The following is a 23,133-nucleotide window of genomic DNA, read 5'->3' as shown; positions in this document are numbered from 1 at the left end:
AGGTCTATCGAGGACTGGTACGTTGGAGAGCTCTCCGATCAGAAAGATTAAACCGCGAAAGACCCCTGTCTATTTAATCCTGAACTACTTTATTTGTGCGACTAGAGACTAAAACCAACAAGAAAATCAACATGTTAATAGAGTAAAAGAATTAACAGTTGCCAATTAAAAACGACCTTCACCCATCTGTTTAATGGATGAAGTGTTTTATTATCAAATGTACATTAAAAAAATGAGTAGGTGACCTAATAATCTCCTGGCCAAACTATTGTTAACTATCATTAATGTTAGTTTGACTAGGGTTTTAGGCAAACCTCATCATAATCACCATTTACAGCCGACTGACATCCACTCAAGACAGAAACACCCTCCCATCGGCGGTGCTATTCCAGCACTTTAGAACCCCAACGTCCATTGACTCTTCGTATATATGCCCTGCCCATTGCCATCTTCGTGAATCACTGAGCTATGTCAGTGACTTTGGTTCATCTGTAGATCTCCTCATTTCTGATTCGATCACTCAGAGAAACTTCAATCATAGCGCGCCTCTTCGCCCACTGAGTGAATTTAAGACTTCTTATGAAGCTCATAGTTAGCGACCAAGTCTCGGATCTATACTGTAAGTCATCACTGGAAACACACACTGTTCGAAAAGAAAAACTTGATTGCAATATATTTTATAACAACCTAATTTTGATATAAAAGGATTATGAATTATGAAGGTATAATAATCCATTAAACGGATGGGTGAAGGTCGTTTCTAATTCGGATCTCCGACTACCAGAACTAGATGACCCCCGAGACCGCCCACCGGAAGCAGTATCCACTCATGCAGGTCATGGACCCCAAAAATTATGTTACGCGAAGATGTCATTTGCAAACTGTTACAATACATTCTGAATAACAATGGAGTCACGCCTAGTTTTGAATTAACAAGTACCTTGCTATTGCGACTTGGTACCATTTTATATTGCGTTACGTAATACGGACTTGGATTATTACAATTCTTTATGTTTCTCAACTTGTCGTCTGTTACAAGTAATCACCTATTATATTTTTAAGTTATTTTAGTTATTATATTTTTAAGCTATTTAAGATATTTTTAAGTTATGCTTGGATCCCAACGTGCTAGAATGGTGAACATGCACCTGAAAACAAAGTGTTGGTCTACCCTCACAAGGTGGACTGACGAAATTAAGCGAGCTGCAGGCTCAGTTCCGTGGTGTTTGAAAGATCTGTATCCTGCAGTAAACGTAACAGACAGACAAACTTACTATTAAACTACATTTATAACATTAGTATGGATTCAGGGAAATAAAAAAAATATATACGATGTTACAAATACGATGAAAAGTTTAGTACATATTACATTGGAGGTACCCTGTACCTTTAAATGCTATCTACTGATTGGTTTTTTTTTTAATTTATTTTTTACTTACTATCAAGGGCTAACCTCTTGATTACAATCTCACCTAATGGTAAGTGATGATGCAGACTAAGATGGAAGCGGGCTAACTTGTTAGGAGAAGGATAAAAATCCACACTCCTTTCGGTTTCTACACGGCATCGTACCGGAATTCTAAATCGTTGGCGGTACGTGTTTGCCGGTAAGGTGGTAACTAGCCACGGTCGAAGCCTCCCACCAGCCAGACCTGGACTAATTAAGAAAATCTCAATCGACCCAGCCGGGGATCGAACCCAGGACCTCCGTCTTATTGATCCACCGCGCATACCACTGCGCCACGGAGGCCGTCAAAGGCTTACTTATAAACTATGTTTATAATATTAGCGTGGATTCAGGGAAATAAAAAAAACACACAAGAAAAGTTTAGTATTACATTGGAGGAGCACTGTACCTTAAATGCTATCTACTGATTGGTTCTACAGCGGCGCCTTCTTCGTCGTTATCAACCAATATTCAGCTCGCTGCTGAGCTCGTTTCTCCTCTCAGAATGAGAGGGGTTAGGCCAATAATCCACCACGCTAGCCCAATGCGGATTGGCAGACTTCACACACGCAGAGAATTAAGAAAATTCTCTGGTATGCAGGTTTCCTCACGATGTTTTCCTTCACTGTGAAGTTTGCCTTCACGATGGCGCCTTCTTACTATCTGCTTTTGTTCCTTGACAATGTCAAAATGACAGTAATTCCAATGCATATAGGCTTACGAAGTAATAGAAGCGTCGGGGCGTCGTCCGTTGGTGGCGCCGCCACGCCGCGCGCGCGACCTTATTACGTGCGGCTTGTTTGCCTCGGACCCGTCGCTAGCCCGTTGCCCATCGATTCCCGTGATCCTCCAACTCTCCCTCTCCATTTACCTGCAAAAACCGACAAATTAACCCTAAACGCTTAATAATTAGATAATATCCTCCAATCAATCCTACTAATATTATAAACGCGATAGTTTGTATGGATTTTTGGATGTTTGTTACTCATTAACGCCGCTACTACTGAAGCGATTTGGCTGAAATTTGGAATATAATATCTTAGCATTCCATTGATTCACCGTGCAGGTGCCGGGTCCATCGCGTGGTAGAGAGAAAAACACCAAGCAAAGTCCAGGACTTGTGACTACTGGATGTAGGGTCAAGGAATTCCTTGACGATCGATCAACACTCCCCTTCTCTGCTCGTGTTGTTCTCCCTACCTATCCAAATTTGGTAAGATCCTATTAAAGCAGCTTTGGATACTCGTTCTAATATGGAACTAGCTGCACTTCTAGAGAGGCCAAGGTCTTTAAGCAAGTTATAGAGAGATTTTGCTGGTAATCCTCTCGCACCTACTTCTACGGCGTACAGACTAACTACATAGCCATTTATAATTTACATAGGCTACTTTTTATCCCGAAAAAATCCATGGTTTCCCGAGATTTGCGGAAACTGATGATTTTGATGACATGATTATTTGTTACTCTTTCACGCCTCGACTACTAAACCGAATTAGTTGAAATTTGGTATTAAGATATATTATAGCCTGGATTAATACATAGGCTACTTTTTATCCCGGAAAAATCCATGGTTCCCGAGGGATTTGTGAAAAACTAAATTCCACGCGGGCGTCCGCTAGTGAATACATAAAACAAGCATATTCCGGGAGTCCTCAGAAACAGTTTCAATATTTGATGATTTTTTTTCCCAAATGGTTGGAACACAGGGGACGATTGATTGTCTACCCATTAATTGTACCATTGGTTCCGCCTTCAAAGTGATCAGTAGATAGAAAATATTATATTTACTTTTTTGCGTATTACTTTCCTGCATACGTTACTGTTTTTGAAGTCGGTAGTATTTTATTGTTTTAATTATTTATTATATAGATAGCATAGATATTGTTTAAACAATATCTTCAAAATCATTCCGTCCCCACTTCAAAAGGTTTCCGATTTCAAATAATATCAACAAACAAACTAAACAAAAAAAAGCATTAAAATAAGATCTATTCTTGAGGACTTCGAGGGAAAATGCTATATTGATTCCACTAATAATATTATAAGGCATATTACACAGGACACACAACGTTTTATTAATAGATAAAACTACTAATCGCTTTTAATAAATAATAATAATTAATAACACTTACAAAAACAAAAGTGAACTCAAAGTTTAGATGATTAATTGATGTGGAACTTCTTTTTGGTAACGTAACCCATGACTATAGAACAATTAATGAATCACAGTCTAACCACGAATTCTAAGATTAGAACAAGTAGAAAATAAGTGTAAGAGATTGTGTCGTGATGTTTTTTTTATTTATTGATTTATAAATAAAAAAAAACATTAGGGTTTCCGCAAATTGTTTCCAAATAGTTATTGTGGGAAAGTGTTCATACCATCAACAATCAGTTTTTGGGAACCCTCACGGGAACCATGGATTTACGAGTCAAAAAGCCTACCTATGTGTTAATTCAAGACATAATCTATCTCCATTATAAATTTCAGCTAAATCGGCTCAACAGTCGCGATGTTGAAGACTAACCAACATCTGTACAAATTTCAACATTATCAACCCATATTCGACTCATGCTGAGCTCGAGTCTCCTCTCAGAATGAGAGGGATTTGGCCAATAGTCCACCACGCTGGCCCAATGCTTGGCAGACTTCACACACGCAAAGAATTAAGAAAATTCTCTGGTATGCAGGTTTCCTCACGATATTTTTCCTTCACCGTTTGAGACACGTGATTTTTAATTTCTTAACAGGCACACAACTGAAAAAAATGGAGGTACATGCCCCGGATCGGATTCACACCCGCACCCTCCGGAGTCGGAGGCAGAGGTCATATCCACTGGACTATAACGGCTCCGTACAAACTTTATATTATTCGCGTTCAATTAATATTAGCCTATTTAAATGGCCTACTAAAGAGTCATGTCAGTCAGTCTGTCCTCCATAAAAATATGATTTTGAACATAGCCTAAAAACGGGTCCAGTAAAATTTCAATCCAGAATGGGGAAGTTGGAAGAGTTATGCCTCGAAGAGCATATTCAGTTATTGCCGGTTATTGCCGTCAATATCTAATCTTACCTAAATCATTATCATCCACCCGCCCGCCGACCCACATTGAATTAACGTGATGAGTCTTAGCTCTACATCTACTCCCCTACTTATAGAGGCTGGAGGGACGCGACATCTAGCCCCGTTTTGGGCCATTACATTTGGTTGATATGTAATAAATGAATGTAACCAGCCTAAATTTTAGTAAAAGGAATAAACCCACCACCTCCCATGGCCCTTTCAACCTCTCGGTAATTTGGACCGAATCGAGGGAGGGCGAACCCGGTACTTGCTCTTTGCGTGTTCCCGGGACGCCTTCTTGACTCCCTACAAGTTATTTTCTCTTTTCGCTCCTTGTCCCTTGATACTCACTCTCCCCCTTCTGGGAATAGGAAAAGGGAATAGTAAAAGGAATAGGAACGTGTTTAATTTTCATCATCATCATCATCATATCAGCCGACGGACGTCGACTTTTGTAGGGACTTCCAAACATTACGATACTGAGCCGCCTGCATCCAACAAATCCCTGCGATTCGCCAGATGTCACCAGTCCATCTGGTGGTTTTCTAGTGCGCGGTCACCATTCCCGCACCTTGGGACCCTAACGTCCATCGGTTATTCGAACAACGTGCCTACTTCAGCTTCGCGACTCGTTGAGATATGTCAGTGCAATTTTCGCAGTTTTATATATTCATAATTTCACATACATTATAATAATTATATGATGTAACAATGTGGGTAGATACAACGCATTTCTAAACAACACCTACGATTCTTTTTTTAAATCCAATACACATATTTGAGGTGAGACAGCGATCATACAGCACGCATAATTGTTCTGAATGAAATGTCTGCCAAAGATCGTATATCTAATAATAAACGAGGTGGATACAAAAATTGTTCACATAGCTGCCCGATCAAATAAAGATGCACCTCATAAACACGAGCGTAAACGCGTATTCGTGATCACTCAATTTGACAGTGTGACACCGAATTTCGGCATACAGGTAAATATTTAGTGCAACGTGTACTTGAAGTGATGCCAATAATTGTTGGACTTCAATCGACCGGGAGACCTTCATTAAACTAATTTATTTCCCGAATTCACCGAATCATCCTTTTACGTTAATTTAATAAAAGGTGCAAGTTGCGTGCTTTTACTTACGGGTATATAAAATCGGTCAACGCACGGAAGGGCGTTACAGAATTGAAATACAATTTAGTCAGGTAAAAATACACATAAACAGCGGAAAATTTAGGACAGCGTCCTCTAAATTACGAAATTTAATTTCCGCGTTTCAGTTAACTGTTAACGTGACCTTGTGTTTTGATTTCAGTAAACAATCGTGTCAATGAAATCGACGTAAATCTGCCGATTAGAAGATAAAGAAAGACTTTACTATAGTACGAGTATATTTTATAGACTTTATTAAATTGACTACATTTTTTTAACTTTAAAAATAACAGCCTTATGAAAAGTTACATATTTACGAGTGTCGCAAATATGCTATATTATTTTATCGCTACCGGGAACTACGTGGATGAAACCGTGAGGCGTCGGCTATAGTGTTCAATTAAAGATATTAAACAAATCAGTGATTCCATGATAAGGAACCAGATTCAACCCGAGAGATTTTGAGGTCGACCACAGACAGTTGGACCATTGGCGTACCTATCTATGTGTATTGGATTTTTTTTTAAATATGCCAAACTATATTTTTATAGAAAAAAATACAATGGTCAATCAATACATATACCTAAATTAAATTTAAATCTCTGTAATTTCAATAACTGTGTTATAGTTATTTATTTACACGACACCAAAACCAGCTTTTTACACTATTTGTCTGTCTGTCTGCTCTTTCTCTTTTGTCTTTATTTGAACCGGCTGAACCGATTTAAATGGCACTTTAAATGGGAATGGGAAGATAGAAGATCTTACTTTTACGTTCGTTTACTTTTTATCCCGAAAATTTCATGGTTTTCGCGGGATTTGTGAAAATCTTAATTTCACGTGGACGAAGTCACGGGCGTCCGCTAGTATTAAATAAAACGGTAGGTATAGTAACTTCAGTGAAATCGGTGTAGAATTAAAAACCTTTGTTATTCTTGTCACCGCGCAAGTATATCTTCTGGGTCAGTTACTCGGCCAGTTAGCGTTTTCTAAACCTATAGCCGATTTAAATTAGTAGGTTAACAATCAAACAATTAGTGATGCGACGGCCGAGGCGGAGAGTAAAGAAAGCGACAATACATTAACCTACACTGTTGTAGGGAAAACCGTCACACGAGTTCTGCTCAATTATACTGCGCACGCAGATGTACAAGCGCTAGAAGTACCTTTTTGTGTATACCATCTTCTGCTTCTGTCATAGGTTAAACGCTATAAAGGTTACGCTAGCCAATTATGGAATTTGTACCGTGGTGGCTTTGGAAGGTAGCGGGTTTTAAGGGTCCAGCCCTTAAAACCCCCTAAAAACCCCTTAAAATCTTCCAAAGCCACCACGCTATCATCAATAATAATTGTTCAAGTAATTTTTTCATACTGTTCACAAAATATTATGAGGAATCAAGTCTCCGGTCGCTAGACCCTTAGCTTTGTGGCAATACTTCGTTTTTTTTTTTAAAGTAGCATATTCTATTTTGTAAAACGTTTAATATGTGTATTGTTGGCATACTATAAATAAATAGAGGCCATAAAAGTTTGAAATTTAATGGTGTTTTTCAAAGGATTGCTGCGAAGTAAGTACAACGACTGGCAAATGGAGGCATTATTCTTTAAATTATGCTAAGGAAAACTAGAGTACTACACTGTAGAATGTAGAATGTCAAATAATCCCGGTTGACTTTATCCTTCGAAAGGCAGTACCTTTGTTGGCAAATAACCCAGCTCATCCACTTCAATTCATTATGATCGAATATTCATCATCATCATCAGCATCAACATCATCATCATCATCGTCATCATCATCACCATCATCATCAGCCTATTTATACACAAAAGGGCTGGGTTAAATTGAAATATATACCTTGTTCCGATCGTGGATTATTATTCTAATCGTGGTTTCCAATAGGTAAATTATTATAATTACTATAGATACAGACATGTGTTATACGAAAACATAATTATGATATATCTTTAATTAAAATTTTATCAATTTTAAGAAGGTGTTTAACATTGTTTTCGGAAAAACATAAAATACCATTATTATTTATTAACAAGTAATTGACGCATATTAGAACGATAAATGTCACTTCTAGATAAACGTTATCTTTCGCAGCTTGTAGTAGAAGCAAGACGGTAAGAAAGTGTACTTTCACTGTGTAAGTTGATGCTTTACTCCTTATTCTATCACACCTCATTTGATTCCAAGGGCCGACTTTATTGCACCATAAACTATAGAAAACTTAGTTATCTTTAATGGAGCCGAAATTATTCTTCGTGTCTGTGGTCTCTACATTGTAAAGTAGTATTTTGTACTTTCTTTCTACCAACAATGTATGGCACATTTTAAAAGTAAGTTACTTTATTATCAAAATATTATGATTTACTCTTTTATTGTGACATATTAATTACTTAAATAATAGCTTTAATGCAGACTTTAAATAAAAAACAAGTTTGTAAACAATAAAAGACTGACTGATTTCGTTATATAATTACAGAATAATTCAAATATAACTGCCTCGACAGTTCTGTGGTTAACTTATGTGACACCAGGTTCAGGGATTGCTTCCTGTGTAGGACTACAAAATGTTGAGCATTACTTTCTTCCGGAAAATTCTCATCCCAGAGTTATGAAATTGGGAATATAAGCAGCATGCTGGAGACGAAGAAGAAATGGGAAGCTATAATACTTTATTTGGAAGAAATAATAAGTGCAAAGAGAAGAATGAAAGAGAAAGAAACAGAGCACGGAGATACATAGACAGGGGTGTTGATGGTAGGCCGAATCGGCAAGAACACTGATGCCTGGCGGTCAGGGGGGCCTTTTTTAGGCGGTAGCGGTTAAAAATATTAGGCTGTACTAGTAAACTGTCACGAATACGTTCGCGTGAAATTCAGGTTTTCATACATCCCGCGAGAACCATGGAATATTCCGGGAGAAAAAAGCCTACGTTCCCAAAGTCCGAAATTCGATGGAGTGGTTTAGGTGCCAGACAGTTAAACGGACTTACGTTCGCATTAGTATTAATATGGATATTACAAATGCAACAAACAACCAATAAAGACATGCACAAACAGGGCTCAGTAAATAGGTCAATGATTCGCGCCACATCAGTTTATTTATAGACTCTACAACTACACAGCAATAGAATAATTACTAAACGAAATATTCATACTAGCAACGATATTTTACACTATTAGATGTGTTACCTACAAAATCACCGAGAAAATTGTTCCAAATTCAGCTACCACTGAGCGCACACATGCACATTTTTGTGTTAACTTACATTATAATATATTTATGTACATAGAGTTTGTACACTTCCTTAACACACAACTCGACATTATAGACAATATTTATACTACAGCATTTCTTGATGAATACTGTTTACCAATAAATTAGATTTATATATGAAGGTAGAAAATGGCATGTCATTTCATAACTTATTTATTTTAAATTATGTATAGTTTGTTTACAAAATGTTATATGAAATATATTAAACATATTTAATTGTTACACCACTTAATTTTAATGATTATTAGAAGTGAAATTACTAGTTATTTATACCCTCATTTTTAATTTGTTTGTTCGTAAACAGTATAGGTATTAATATTCATAAATTACGTTCGTTGTTTACAATGCGACTAAATGAAATTAAGACAATTGAGCGCCTTTGTTCGTCTCTGTTTCGACGCGGTAGTGCCATATCTAATAGCATAAAATATCGTTGCCTACTAGTGTATAATTTTCCACCAGCGGCAGCGTTAGGTAAACCAGAACTTTATCAATGTGATAACATTGAACTGATGTGGTCATTATCAACTGAAAACTATGTAGACATATTTTTATTGTACCTAATGATACTGACAATTCTGACCTTGTAACCAAATGTTTCTGTGTTTGGTACTCTCTTTGGTATCATAATGGTTGACACACTTCTAGGTAATGTCCTCCTTTCTCTAATAGAAGTACTCAAAGATTGAAAGACAGAGAGAGAGCCTGGAGATGCCACACTTTTGCACAATTAATGCGGTTTGACTCTGATGCTCTGAAATATACATATCCTATCTTATGATTTTTTTTTAATTTTTATAATTTCAAAAATTCTTGATTCTGGTAGCTAACTGAGATAATGTTAAATTGTATTATTACCCAGTTAGCTACCAGAATCAAAAATTTTCGTAAATAAAAAAGTTGATCGTCTCATCGAGATGAAGCTACTCACGAAAAATTTGCTTGTTAGCAAGCAGGTGTACAAAATGTTCTAGCGATCCCTGATTAATACGGAGCGTTAGAAACATTCTCAACTCTGTCATAAGTTGGCGAATTAAATATTTTAAGAAAAAAAAATCTAAAGTCCACTTGCTTTAAAACTATCTTTGCCGTAAACCAAAAATTTATGACCAGGCTTTTTAAAAAAAAAAATATTAATGGAGGCAATAATAAATGTCTTTTGAATAAAATGCAGAAAGAAGAAGGAAGAAAAAAACATCATCAAAACATCACACCAGTTTGGTGATAATATACACCTACAAGATGAAAATGAAATTGCCTACCAACGTTATCGATAACGTACGAGTATTATACAATGTACAGGCAGCAACACTGACGAGTAGGTACAAAATACAGTTCCACTACCGGATATAACTCGGACAATGATAATTACACTCGTTATTAGTACAAAAGTCAACGCTGCGGTGTCGTCATCCGCTGCGCGTATTGCACGCCGGTCGGAAGGTGAAAGGCGTATCGCTTTCGAATTAGATCGCGTTAAGAGCGCCGCCCCATTAGTGCGGTGCGTTGCATCGTCGCATCGGATCAACTCATTGTATGTTACACATGCGTGGCGATGACGCGCGACGTCGCCGCGCAAGAAGACTAGTCAGCGCTTTATATGCCTTTCTACTTTGTGTTTACGCACGACGTTGCAATGCAAGAAGACGACGCATGCACCCAGTCAGAGCGACGCTTCATTAGCATGTTGCGTTGTGTTACAACATCGCAGCGTCGGTATATTTTTAATTTCATGCAACATTAAAGCGTAGCGTTGTCACAGCGAAATTTCAACGGAGCTACGTTGCTTGGACGAACAGTATTATTGTTTCTATCCATGGTTGAGACTGAGAGCGAGGGCACACGATGTGTTGCGGCGGCGGTGCGGCGCTGGAGCGGTGTCGCTGCGTTCTCTTACATAGAAACATCTGTGACATGTCATACGATGCACTCCGGCGCCGCACCGGACTTGCAGACAGACTGTCCAACGATGCTACGGCAACGCTGTTATGTAACAATGTTGTGACGCCGCACCGCTCGTGTGCTCGCTGATACGGTGCAATCTTTGCGATGCGGTGCCACAACGCATCGTGTGCCCCTGCTCTGACTGGATGCTTGCGTTGTCCTCTTAGACAGCGACATCGTGCTTCAAAACAACGGACTTGTGTATATTCACGTGTCTATGTGTTGATTTATTGCGACGTCACAACACAACGCACGAATGAGGCATCGCCCTTAGATCGCGTTAAATCAGCAACAGTGAAAACACATCGCACTCTCTCACCGTTTATGTAAACACAGGATATTAGTTGTGTATCAGATAAAAATATCCGTATCGGTGATGTAACGTTTAAAATTATAGCTACCGCTAATGACAGGCTGGCTATAGACCATTGTTGTTTTTACTAAAACACTTAAATTTATGTGTTTCCTTAATGTATGAGAATATGTATCTTTATTTATTGTTATTTCAACACGCTTTTTAGCTCCATCCGTATTTATGAATACGTTGTGTGTGTTGAATGTAATGAAATCTTTGAATCCAATTTTTACTTTTTTTTAGTTAGGTTTGATTAATTTGTATTGATGAAAACTTTCTACCTAAATGGGTTATGACTGTTATTAGGGGTCTGGTGATGGAGATGAAGGGCAGCTTTATTCTATGAAGTAGTGAAACTTTTACAATTGATTCTACATTCCAAAAATTATATATAGTGATGATCATTCCAGGAATTGCATTTCTTGTGTTTTGTCCCAAAGCTACCTTAGAACAAGACAATCTGAAATACATTTACGAGTAGTTGACCCACAATCCTTGTCTACACCTTGATGTCGTATACTAAAAATTTCTCCTTTCATTAAAACTTAGATTTTGTATTGCGCAAAGAATGGCAACAAATAGAAATTGTGTTCAAAAAACTACGTCTATAAAAAAGTATGAACAATTTACGATTAGCAATTGACGAACCCTTCTTATGAGTTTATTTTAAAAAACCGAGTCAATGATGCGATGACCGAGAGATGCGAGTCGGATTCGTACACCGAAGGTTCTTTAAAGACCTGCGCGGCTTTTAAATTTTTTTAAAGCTTTTAAAAGATGAAGAAACATTCAGCAAAGGTAAAAAAGCAAAAAAATTCTAATTATTGGGACCATTACAAAACTATTTTTGATATCAATATTATAACATTTTTAAAATCTTGGAATGTCGACATTAATTATAATTTTATATTTCCACAAACTGAAAAAAAATCTTTTATTAACCGACTTTAAAAGAAGATTCTCAGTTTGCGCATTTTGTATTTAGATCTGGTCTGGCTTAATATAATGCTAACAAATTAAAAATAGGTCGATCATGTACTCGAGGTATCGAGATCACTATCGCTAATGACGCATTTCAATTCAATGTCAAGCTCTGGATTAGCATTATCAGCTGTTTCGTGTCTATAATTAACAAGCTTTCGTCATATAGGACGTCTAAATAAAAGTGCACAAAACTGAGAGACTGAACTAAGAGTTACATTGATTTTATCATCATCATCATCCATCATCATCATCATCATCAACAGCCGATGAACATCTACTGCTGGAATTGCCTCTTACTTCCAAACAAAACCGTCTTGAGCTGCCAGCATCCAGCGGCTCCCTGCAACCCGCTTGATGCCCTCGATGTCGACCAACACTGCGCGGTGCGGAGTTGCCATTCCAGCACCTTAGGACTCCAACGTCCATCGGCTCTTCGAACTATGTGGCCTGCCCATTGCCACTTCAGCTTCGCGACTCGCTGAGCTATATCAGTGACTTTGGTTCTTCTGCGGATCTCCTCATTTCTGATTCGATCTCGCAGAAAAATTAAAAGCATAGCATATCATCGCTCCATCATCCGCTGAGTGACTTTGAGCCTTCTTATGATGGCCATACACATATTTTTTACTAATGTACAAATAGACGTTTCATTCAAAGATGTCAAAAGGCTGCCGATATGTCCTAGATTAATGTAAAGAATGCGTCCCGGGACAGATCCAGCACCACTTACTAACTTAAGTGTGAAAGGACATAAAGAAATCTGCCAACTCAACTAAAGTGATTTCAAAATAAAGCATGTAATTTCTCAGGTGATTATAGTTATTTACACGATACTAAAACGTACTTTTTTTAATTTTTTCAGTCTGTCTGGCTTACTGTCTGACTGTTTATCGATTTTCACTGGAAGATAGAGGAGGATAGTGAGATACATGATTATACTAGCGGATGCCCACGACTTCGTCCGCCCTTAGAACTCCTTAATCCGACCCTGTCTACAATCTATATACTACCTCCCTGCCAAATTTCATCTATGTACGTCAAGCGGTTTTTGAGATTTCGTGATGAATGAACCTTTAGCATTTATATATTAAGATACCTAGGATAAACTAAAAGTGAAAAATTACATTTCATGAAGACGAATCCACGGGCGTCAGCTAGTTAAATAATAAAAATACCAATCAAGTTGAAAACCTCCTTTGTTTTGAAGTCGGTTAAAAATAGCTTAGTTAGTTAGTACAACGGTCTCCTAAAGGTCATAAGTACGAACAAAGTCACTCGTTATGTATTAATCTGAAACATTATAGGTAGGTACCTAAGTAGGCACAATCAAAGGACAATGTTAACCGTCGCTAAAAGCCAAGTTGTAACTTGTAGGTCGAACTAAACATTAATATGGCTAATGTATACTCCCTGTCTAACGATATAAATAAACCTCATGATATAGTTATATGAGCAACGTCCAATAAAGAGCTTAATAATAAAGTTATGACTCACTCCGTAAAACTGTTTTCGTAAGCTTGCCTTTACCTAATAAATCACCCTAACTATGCTGAATGCTTGCCGATATCTACTCGTACATTATTATATTATCTGTCTATGTCTATGACTAGCAGACGAATATAGTCCACTGCTGGACATAGACCTTTCCGAGAGCGCGCCACCACACACGATCCTCCGCCTTTCCTCATCCAGCCACTTCCCACTTCTTCTTGTCCTGATCTTCTCAATGTCGTTGGACCATCTAGCTGGAGTGCGTCCTACACTGCGCTTGCTGGTACGCGGTCTCCACTCCAGAACACGTCTGCCCCTGGAGCCATCTGTTCTCCGATAGATATGGCCCACCCACTGCCAAGTTAACTAATCATTTGCGCTACGATTAATGACTTTGAGGCTTAGACCCATCACGTTATTCTAATGAAATACGCGAAATTAGAGTAACTATGTTTGACATTGTAACGATAACTATCAGGTGATCATGATCATCATTATCAATTCTGAGCTAGAGTCTCCACCAATAATCCACCAAGCTGGATGGCCCAATGCGGCTTGGCAGACTTTACAGGTTTCCTCACGACGTTTTTCCTTCACCGTTTGAGTCACGAGATATTTAATTTCTTAAAATGCACACAACTGAAAGTTTTAGGTGCATGCCCCGGACCGGATTCAACCCACACCCTACGGATTCGGAGGCAGAGGTCATATCCACTAGGCTATCACGGCTCTCAATTTTACATGTAAAATTTTTCGAATAGCAATCTAGGTAAATGCTTCAAACCCTGTTTGTTCATTAAGTACTCGTATGTCAAATATTTGTTACACAGTCGTGAGTCACAAACAAAATTTCCATTGCGGAAAGCTTTGCTATAATAATTAATCTATATAATAAATAATCTCCAGCCGATATTGCAGCTTTATTACGATAAGATAACTAATAATTGAGACTATGAATGTTTACTGTAATATTAATTAATTAATTAATCTAACTTTCAAAGTGACGTCAATATATTATATGGAATAATTTATATTCTCCGAGAAAAACCGAATAATTCAAGCGTGGGCGGACAACCTCTACGAAAATTTCAGTCTGAAAATGGAGCATCCTTATGAGATACCTATATAATGTTCAATTTCAAGGAAAATTAAAACTAACCCAGACTATAACGAAGTTAGAATGACGAATTTTGTGTTACAAATTAATTTTGTCAAAACTACAAAATACTAACATCTTCATTTTAGATGAAATTTGACATTCATTTATAGATAAGATTATTCTCCCCAAACTCAGATATCTTAAAAAAAACCAGCGTCCAAAGTGGTGTATCCGTTTGTAAACCATGATACCATAGACGGCACACAGATCGGATACGACAGCCTAGAACCAAATTCGAGCGAATGCCAGACAGAATATCTTTACACGAATCATTTAGGGCCACCTTTGTCTCCTTTACAGACACACAGATCCCAAGACAGAAGATATTTTATATCATGTCCTTAGCTTAGCTTAGCTTCGTGGTGGTGATTCCACATAAAACTACACAAGATTATTGAATTAATTAATAGATTTAATTACGTTTCCTTAATGTTACTTCAATTAAGATCTTATATTGCTTTTCTGTAGGGATAATTTTAAATTAACTTAAGTAGAGCAAACATTACGGTATATCAGTCCATACTTAAAGTATTTGAAGCCTATTAATACCATCGTATCCGGCGCCGCTGACTCCGAAATGTCAGCCATATCGTAAATCTAACACGAGAAAATTTTGTCATAATCTTTGGTATTAATGGATACGGCATATGTCTAATTTTTGATCATCAAATTCCAAAATTAGTTCCTACCAAGGTCTATGTATTGACAGAAATTATAGGAACATGAAGATTCCTTTAGCACTCATGCCACAGGTTGTCAGACACAGGGCAACGCATTGTAGGATGTATGTGTGAGTGTTACCAAGTAACTGCCTAGGTCTACGAATTGTTATTAAAACTTGGAAACGGGTGAGACAGTTTAGACAAAATTTTGTTTTTATGTAGGTTTTTACTTCATTCTGCTTCATGCAAGAGGCTTATGTCCACCGCATGACATATGCCTCTTGCATGGATTTCCAAACACAATAGTGTCGAGCCGCCAGCAGCTAGCGGCTCCTCGCAACTCACTCAACTAACTAGCTCCATCGCCCGCTGAGTGACTTTGACTTCTAATAATTAAACCATACTGAGCTACCAAGCCTCGGATCTGTAGGTCATCACATCACACGCACGCGCTGAAGACTTTCGTTTTCAGGCACTGGAATTTGGAATTTTTGACGTAAAGGCGGAGTTTCCCAAACGCTGCCCATCAACCCAGTTGGGTTCACCTCTTTTTTTTTGGTTTAATTGGACCTACCAAACTGGACTGTGTGTCCCAGGCAACATATATTCGTCTACAATTTCGAGCGCAGTGTCCTCAACAATAACTGGGTGGAGCGGTACTTGAGCATTAGACATGATCTTCGTCTTACTCATGTTCATCTTTAGGTCCACATGTTGAGAAACTCTGCTGAGGTCGCTGAGCATGGTACTCAGGGAATTCAAAGTCTCTGCCATACATCTACATCGTCGGTAAACCATAGTTGAGTTCCGTAGTAATTCTAACTCACTAATAAACTGCCATGAAGGCGCTTAAATAGTACGTGTCAGGAAACATCTTTCAAAAGAAAACATCCAGCACAGTTCGATAGCCTAAGGTAATCACTTAATTTACTCAGTTTAACCATAAGTACTGAGTATAATTCGTAAACAAATGCATGTTAAAATCTACAATTAATACATTTTTTTAATATCGTGAATGAAAAGTTGCCTACCTACCACATCTATTGACACGAAACATTCGGACATCCCCGTCACCTATCCTTCCTTGAACGCCGCGTTGGGCCATCATCTAAAATAATCGTAAATTTATTTCAAGCGCTAAGGAGTAACTACGTGTACATTGCGAACAGCTCAATGCCAATAATTAGGAGCGGCAACAGCATCCATGTGTGAGCAAACACAATTAATTTTCGTACTTATTGTAAGGAAATAGAGTCGAAAATTGAAGTTCTCTAATATCTCTGGTTAAGTGAGTTCGCAGTATTTTAATTCGCGTAACGCTATACGGGAAGATATACGTAACGATGCAAGATATACTGGTATCCACTTATATAATTTAGATGCAAGTATTAAGCAAATTGAAAGGATTTGATATAATCGGTAAAATTGGTCGGATTTTATCGCATCATTCTATTTTTTGTTACCTAATAAATACTTAATTAATCAATTAATGCATTCCTTTTGTTTTTGTAAGAGTTACACTGTAGCCTCGTTGTGATAACAGAGTTCAATCGATTGCACTGGTAAAGCGACGTTGATAAAGTCGTTTATTGGATGGGTGACCTGTATATTTTGCACACCTGATAATTTTTAAATTCTCTGCGTGTGTGTTGCCTGCCGTATTATGCCAGCGTGGTGGACTATTGGCCTAACCTCTCTCATTTTTGACGGCCTCCGTGGCGCAGTGGTGTTCGCGGTGGATTTACAAGACGGAGGCCCTGGGTTCGATCCCCAGCTCGGCCGATTGAGGTTTTCTTAATTGATTAAAAAATCCAGGTCTGGCTGGTGGGTAGTTTCGACCGTGGCTAGTTACCATCCTACCGACAAAGACGTACCGCCAAGTGATTTGGCGTTCCGGTACGATGTCGTGTAGAAACCGAAAGGAGTGTGGATTTCATCCTACTTCTAACAATTTAGCCTGCTTCCATCACAGATTGCATCATCGCTTACCATCAGGTGAGATGTAGTCAAAGGCTAACTTATAGAGAATAAAAAAAATGAAAAAAATTCTGAGGGAAGACTCGTGCTTAGCAGTAAGCGAAATATGGGTTGATAATGATGTTGATGAAATGTAATTTATTTTGAAATAAGAAATATATAAAACTAGCTATATATATCGAAGATAATGTGGGTATTAGTAGTCACATTAAACAGTGCAACCAAAATAAAAAGTGAGCGGTACAGATGCAAACTTCTCGCGGCAAAAAGTTGTCCCTTTCTGGTTACCATTTAACAGGTATGCCTTAATTTGACACATTAAACTGTTTAAGGGTGCCCATCGATGCAAATCGAGAGACATTGAAATTTACGGTGCCTGTATATGAAGTTCAAAGAGACGACACATTGTATACATATAAACACCTTGTGTCCTGACACACATCCACATAACCTGGCTACATTATTAATAATTCTGATCTATAAAATATAAATATTTAGTGGTACAGTGTTTGTTATCAAACTTCTTTGAAACCGATGACTTTCTTTAGTTTTTTTAGTTTATCCTAAAGTATGTTTCACCCCCTTAACTCCAATCTCCATTTAGTAAATGGTTGATTTTGTATGAACGAATTTTACCTATATGGCAAAACTACGTTTGCCGAATATTTTAAAAATCATTTTTTATATGTATTTCCATTCCAATTTTCAGCCAAATCGCTTCAGTAGCCGCGGTGTAAAGGAGGAACCCACACAAACTTTACAATATTAGTGTGATACCATCACATTCCGTTAGTTGACATTGCTGTGATGCGAAAAATGACATTGAATACAAAAATCAATATGAAATCTATTGTACTTAAATATTTATAAATTATTTTCCCAAGTTGTTAAAGTAATAAAAACAATAATTATGATTTAAATTAATTAAAGTTTCAGGTATATTGAATTACTAGCTGACGCCGCGCGGTTTCACTCGCTTGGTTCCCGTTTCCGTAGGAATACGGAGATAATATATATAGCCTATAGCCTTCCTCGATAAATGGGCTATCTAACTGAAACTGAAAGAATTTTTCAAATCGGACCAGTATTAGCGCTTATTGAGATTAGCGCGTTCAATCAAACAAACAACCTCTTCAGCTTTATAATATTAGTATAGATTGTAATCATCGTAGAAAAAAAAAACAAAATTAAATAATCAAAAGTCTAAACGAGCGAAGCCACGGACCACAGCCACTAACGCTGCAAAAAGGCGCCTGCTCACCGGCGAACATTTTTCAGTCAAGAAATGCGCTTTAAGTTCCTTTAAACATAATTAATGTTGCCATCTTTGTCGACCAAATAATTGATCATCGTGATCAACTAATTAATTGACAGCCAATTTAATTGTATTACCAATTAAATATATTGTATCGGTGTTTTTATACAAGTCGAGAAATTGCTTGAAGAATCTTCGGAGGGCACGAGTAATTGGATTCGCTTGAATCATAAGTGTGTTTCTTTTGCCATCAATTTATAAGGTGATCGCTTATTAATAGAGGTGGAAAACATCCAAATTTCGGAAGATGAAGATGATCTAAAATTCACTTAATAAAGTTTAAATGTTATGATGCTTAATATCGCATAATTGGCATCCTTTTGTTGTCGATGTCCAGTCGACTTGCACTAAACGTTTCGCATCGACGTTTCTAATAAGAACAACGAAAGTGTGGAATGCCCTTCCGGCTTCTGTGTTTCCTAACATTTATGATTTGTGCACCTTCAAGACAAGAGTGATTAGGCATTTTCTAGGCAAGCGCGCTCCAACCTAGACCTCATCATTGCTTTCCACCAGGCAGGATTGTAGTCAAGCGCAAGTCTATTTAGAATAAAAAATAAAAAAAACGCTTTTCCTTTGAAGGTGCTCAAATAATACGTGCCAGGAAATATGGTTGATGCAAGGCATTGCACCTAAGCAAATTGTATCAACAATAATTATAAACAGAAGTAGTGCTAGAAAAAGCTTTAGAACAAAAACAACAAGAACCGCTACGCCTACATGTCCTGCCGAGAATTATTGCTGTGTGTTAGGCTAAGGATTTTTTGACGCAGTGGTTAATTTATTTATTTACTTATATGCCTACTTGTTCGTCAGATTAACATGCACATACTAGCGCGTAGCAAGTTATGCTGCTAACGAAATGTCGATGGTTTTCCACTTAACATGCAATAAGTAGTCCGTCTTTTCCTCTTGAGGTACAAAACTTTAACAACAAGAAATTTTTAGTGCTGTCATCAGTGACAAAATCTCTTGTCGCGGCAATGTCGATCACAATTAAACCCATTACATTAAAAGCAATTAACACTCAACATGCTTAAATAGTGTTAAAGTGGTCTGTTTAAAATTGCTTAACCCAATTTACACAATGTAATTGTACACGATTATAAGACATAAAATGAAAATTTGGGACCATTCAGACATGAGTCTTCAAATATTCATGCTCAAAACAAATAAGTTATTTAGTTATGTTATGCTGCGTAGTTTCACTCGTGTAGTACCCGTTCCCATAAGAATATGGGTATAAAATATAACCAGTGACACTCACAAATAATGTAGCTTTCTAGTGGTAAAAGAATTTTCAAAACCGGTTCAGTAGACCACTTTATGTTTTGTACAACACTTTTTTTCTTTATAATATTAGTATAGAAGTTTAAATTAAATGAAGATTTAGGATCTGTTATTCAGAGTTCTTCAAATATTCATATTCAAGACAGACAGAGTTATAAAATTTCGAAACTTATCAGACTGTTTTCATCAAAGATTAATTTTCGTTAAAAAGTATTAAGTAGATACGAGTATTTGTCGTCGGCCGGAGGGGCTTATTCTGTAGAGTAAGTACCTACTTATCTTAATTAAGACTAAGAACAAAAGGCTCGATTTCTATACAGCTGAATCAAATCAAAGAGATAGAAAGAAGAAACGGGGATCTCTAGGAACATTATATTTTGGTCTTATCGTTATCATTGGCTGGTGGCGTGACGGCCGTGGCTAGTTTCCACCTTACCGACAAAGACGTACCGCCAAGCGATTTGGCGTTCCGGTACGATGTCTTGTAGAATCCGAAAGGGGTATGGATTTTCACCACACTCGTAACAAGTTAACATCTTTGATTGCATCATCACTTACCATCAGGTGAGATTGTAGTCAAGGGTTAACTTTTAAAAAATAAAAAATAAAAAAAACTGCCTATTTTTACGGCCTACTATATGACCAGCGTCCTTCCTTATAAAAGAGGGGATATAGAGCATAAACCTACCATGCTGCTCCATTAAAGACAACGATTCATAGATCCTGTCATGAATATAAAAATCTTCAGCAGTTTCTCTTTAAAAAAATGTTAGAAATAGGTAATTTTTCAAACAACCTATAACCTGTAAAACTAAGTACATGTTAGAAATACGTTCTAAAGTCTTAAGGCCTCAAGTAGTCTTAAGAAGACCGCCTTAAATAAATTTAATATTTAATTATTATTTGCATATATGACGTATGCAAATAATAATTAAATATTAAATTTCTCTTAGGCTTCATCATGCTCATCATCATCATCATCGTCATCATAATTATCAGCCAATGGAGTCCATTGCTGGACATAGGCCTCTAGTATGGACTTTCATAGACAACGGTTGCAGGCTTCCAGCATCCAGTCGAGTCTTTGGACATAGGCATAGACCCACTTTTCTTCCTCAAGTTAATTCGTTAGAAGAGGTTCCCATTACATTTCATAAATATAGTTTAAATCAAACAAAAAACAATTAACGCTTCCCACAGACCACTAAAACATTATATCGATAAATCGACATTGTTTATCGGCGCGGGCGCAGAAACAAATGAAAATGTGTCGGATCGCCTCACTTGGAGCCATTGACCTCGTTGATAACTTTTAAATTTGGAATCGAATAACAAAACAAGTTTATTAGGTATGTACAGACGTGCGGGATTTATCGTTTAGTTTTAGTGCAAAGATATCAACTTACAACTTAGACCGGCTATTAGATTTTTTTTGTGTACATTTTTAATTGGAGTCTTCAATAAGCATAGGTGTAACAAGTTTGCTTGCCGATAATAGCTTACATTGATAAAGAAAAAGAATGATTGTAACAGCATAATAAAACTCGAAAAAATATTAACACTTGGCACACAAAGCCGGATTTACTGCTGCAATCTATCACTTACTTGCAACATTTTTCATACGATTTTTGGAGACGAAACGAAACGAACTGTATGTAGTAAAATTGAATTGTATATCTACAGGTATTAAGAGAAAAAGTGAACTATAAATATAATATTCGTATTAACCGACGTTCAGTATTCAACACGTATTTTTCTCAACAACTACGTACTACATTTTTTCCATAGAGCTTTTTAGTTTAAGTATCGAAATAAGACGAATCGTTTTTATTTGAATATTTTATTATTAAATTTTATACTTAAATGTCCATGCAACACTGAATTACCAAAGATAATGATTAAAATTATTTATGAATATTTATTAATGTATAAAGTTGCCATTTTTTATATCGTATTCATATACTAATTATATCGTATCTGTGTGCAATGTAAAGATTAAATATCTGTGTTTTCATATGACCGTTACAAAACAGGACGAATGTGGTGTAGTATGTAGGTACATACAACTATCGCTGCCCTTGGTCGTTTTACAAAGGAAGATAAGGTGCGGCGGTGCCATTGATAACAGCGGCAAAGGACTGTCTTACGTCATTTTTAATTTATCTTTTGTGTATGATTACAAGACGCTTAATAATACAGAAATAAAAAATCCTTCTCTATATATTTTCCGTAGTAACAATTGATTGGACCAAGCAATAGAAGATACCTGCTAGTGTTTACCTGATGGTAAGCAAAGGACAATCCACCACCTCCCATAGCCCTTTCAACCTCTCGATAATTTGGACCGAACCGAGGGTACTTGCTCTTTGCGTGTTCCCGGGACGCCTTCTTGACTCCCTACAAGTTATTTTTTCTTTTCGCTCCTTCTCCCTTGATACTCACTCTGCCCCTTCTGGGGCTGGACGACACACGACGTTGAGATCCGCTTGCCCGTCGCAGTCCATGCCTGGTTCTTCATCACCTTCGACCGGTGGTCAACGGTCCAGAGCGCTCCCCCTCGCGTGCCACCGATGCGCGAACTCCCGTAGCTTTAGTCCTGGTAGTACATCGGTCCCGCCTCTTCTCTGACGACCTGGTGGTAAATGGAAAACCAAGAAAAACTTCCTTCAAAGTGCTGCCTTTTGTCGCTATGTTTTCTCTGCTGAGGCGAAGATTTCAATCAGCATTACCCTTCAGACCGGTAGTTCCAAACACCACGTGCCAGTATCCAGTGACTCCCTGCTACCCGCTTGATGTCTTCGATCCACCGAGAAGAGAGTCGACCATCGCTGCGCTTTCTGTTACATCAACAAATACGCATTCTGAAAAAAAAATTGCTTTCTACTGAGAGTCTCGGTAGGTTTAACTGCCAATTATTCAAGTAAGTAGTCACATCAATAAATGGCAATTAGGTTTACCTTTTATTTATAATGAGATGTTTTGACCAGCTGACTTGTGTTAAT

At 37.5% G+C, this 23,133-nt stretch overlaps 1 long non-coding RNA gene across 1 annotated transcript; it reads right to left on the bottom strand.

The window, feature by feature from the left end:
• Positions 1-1,869: 1,869 nt before the first annotated feature.
• On the bottom strand, positions 1,870-22,969 carry LOC128198564 (uncharacterized). The gene is made up of 3 exons (XR_008251310.1): positions 22,861-22,969; positions 22,574-22,763; positions 1,870-2,318 (listed from the first exon to the last, which is right to left on the bottom strand). It is a non-coding gene; the product is annotated as an uncharacterized LOC128198564 (long non-coding RNA).
• Between the last annotated feature and the right edge of the window lie 164 nt (positions 22,970-23,133).

The sequence above is a fragment of the Bicyclus anynana genome, chromosome 12, assembly GCF_947172395.1.
Source record: "Bicyclus anynana chromosome 12, ilBicAnyn1.1, whole genome shotgun sequence".
NCBI lineage: Eukaryota > Metazoa > Arthropoda > Insecta > Lepidoptera > Nymphalidae > Bicyclus > Bicyclus anynana.
This window is presented reverse-complemented; position numbering and strand designations above follow the sequence as displayed.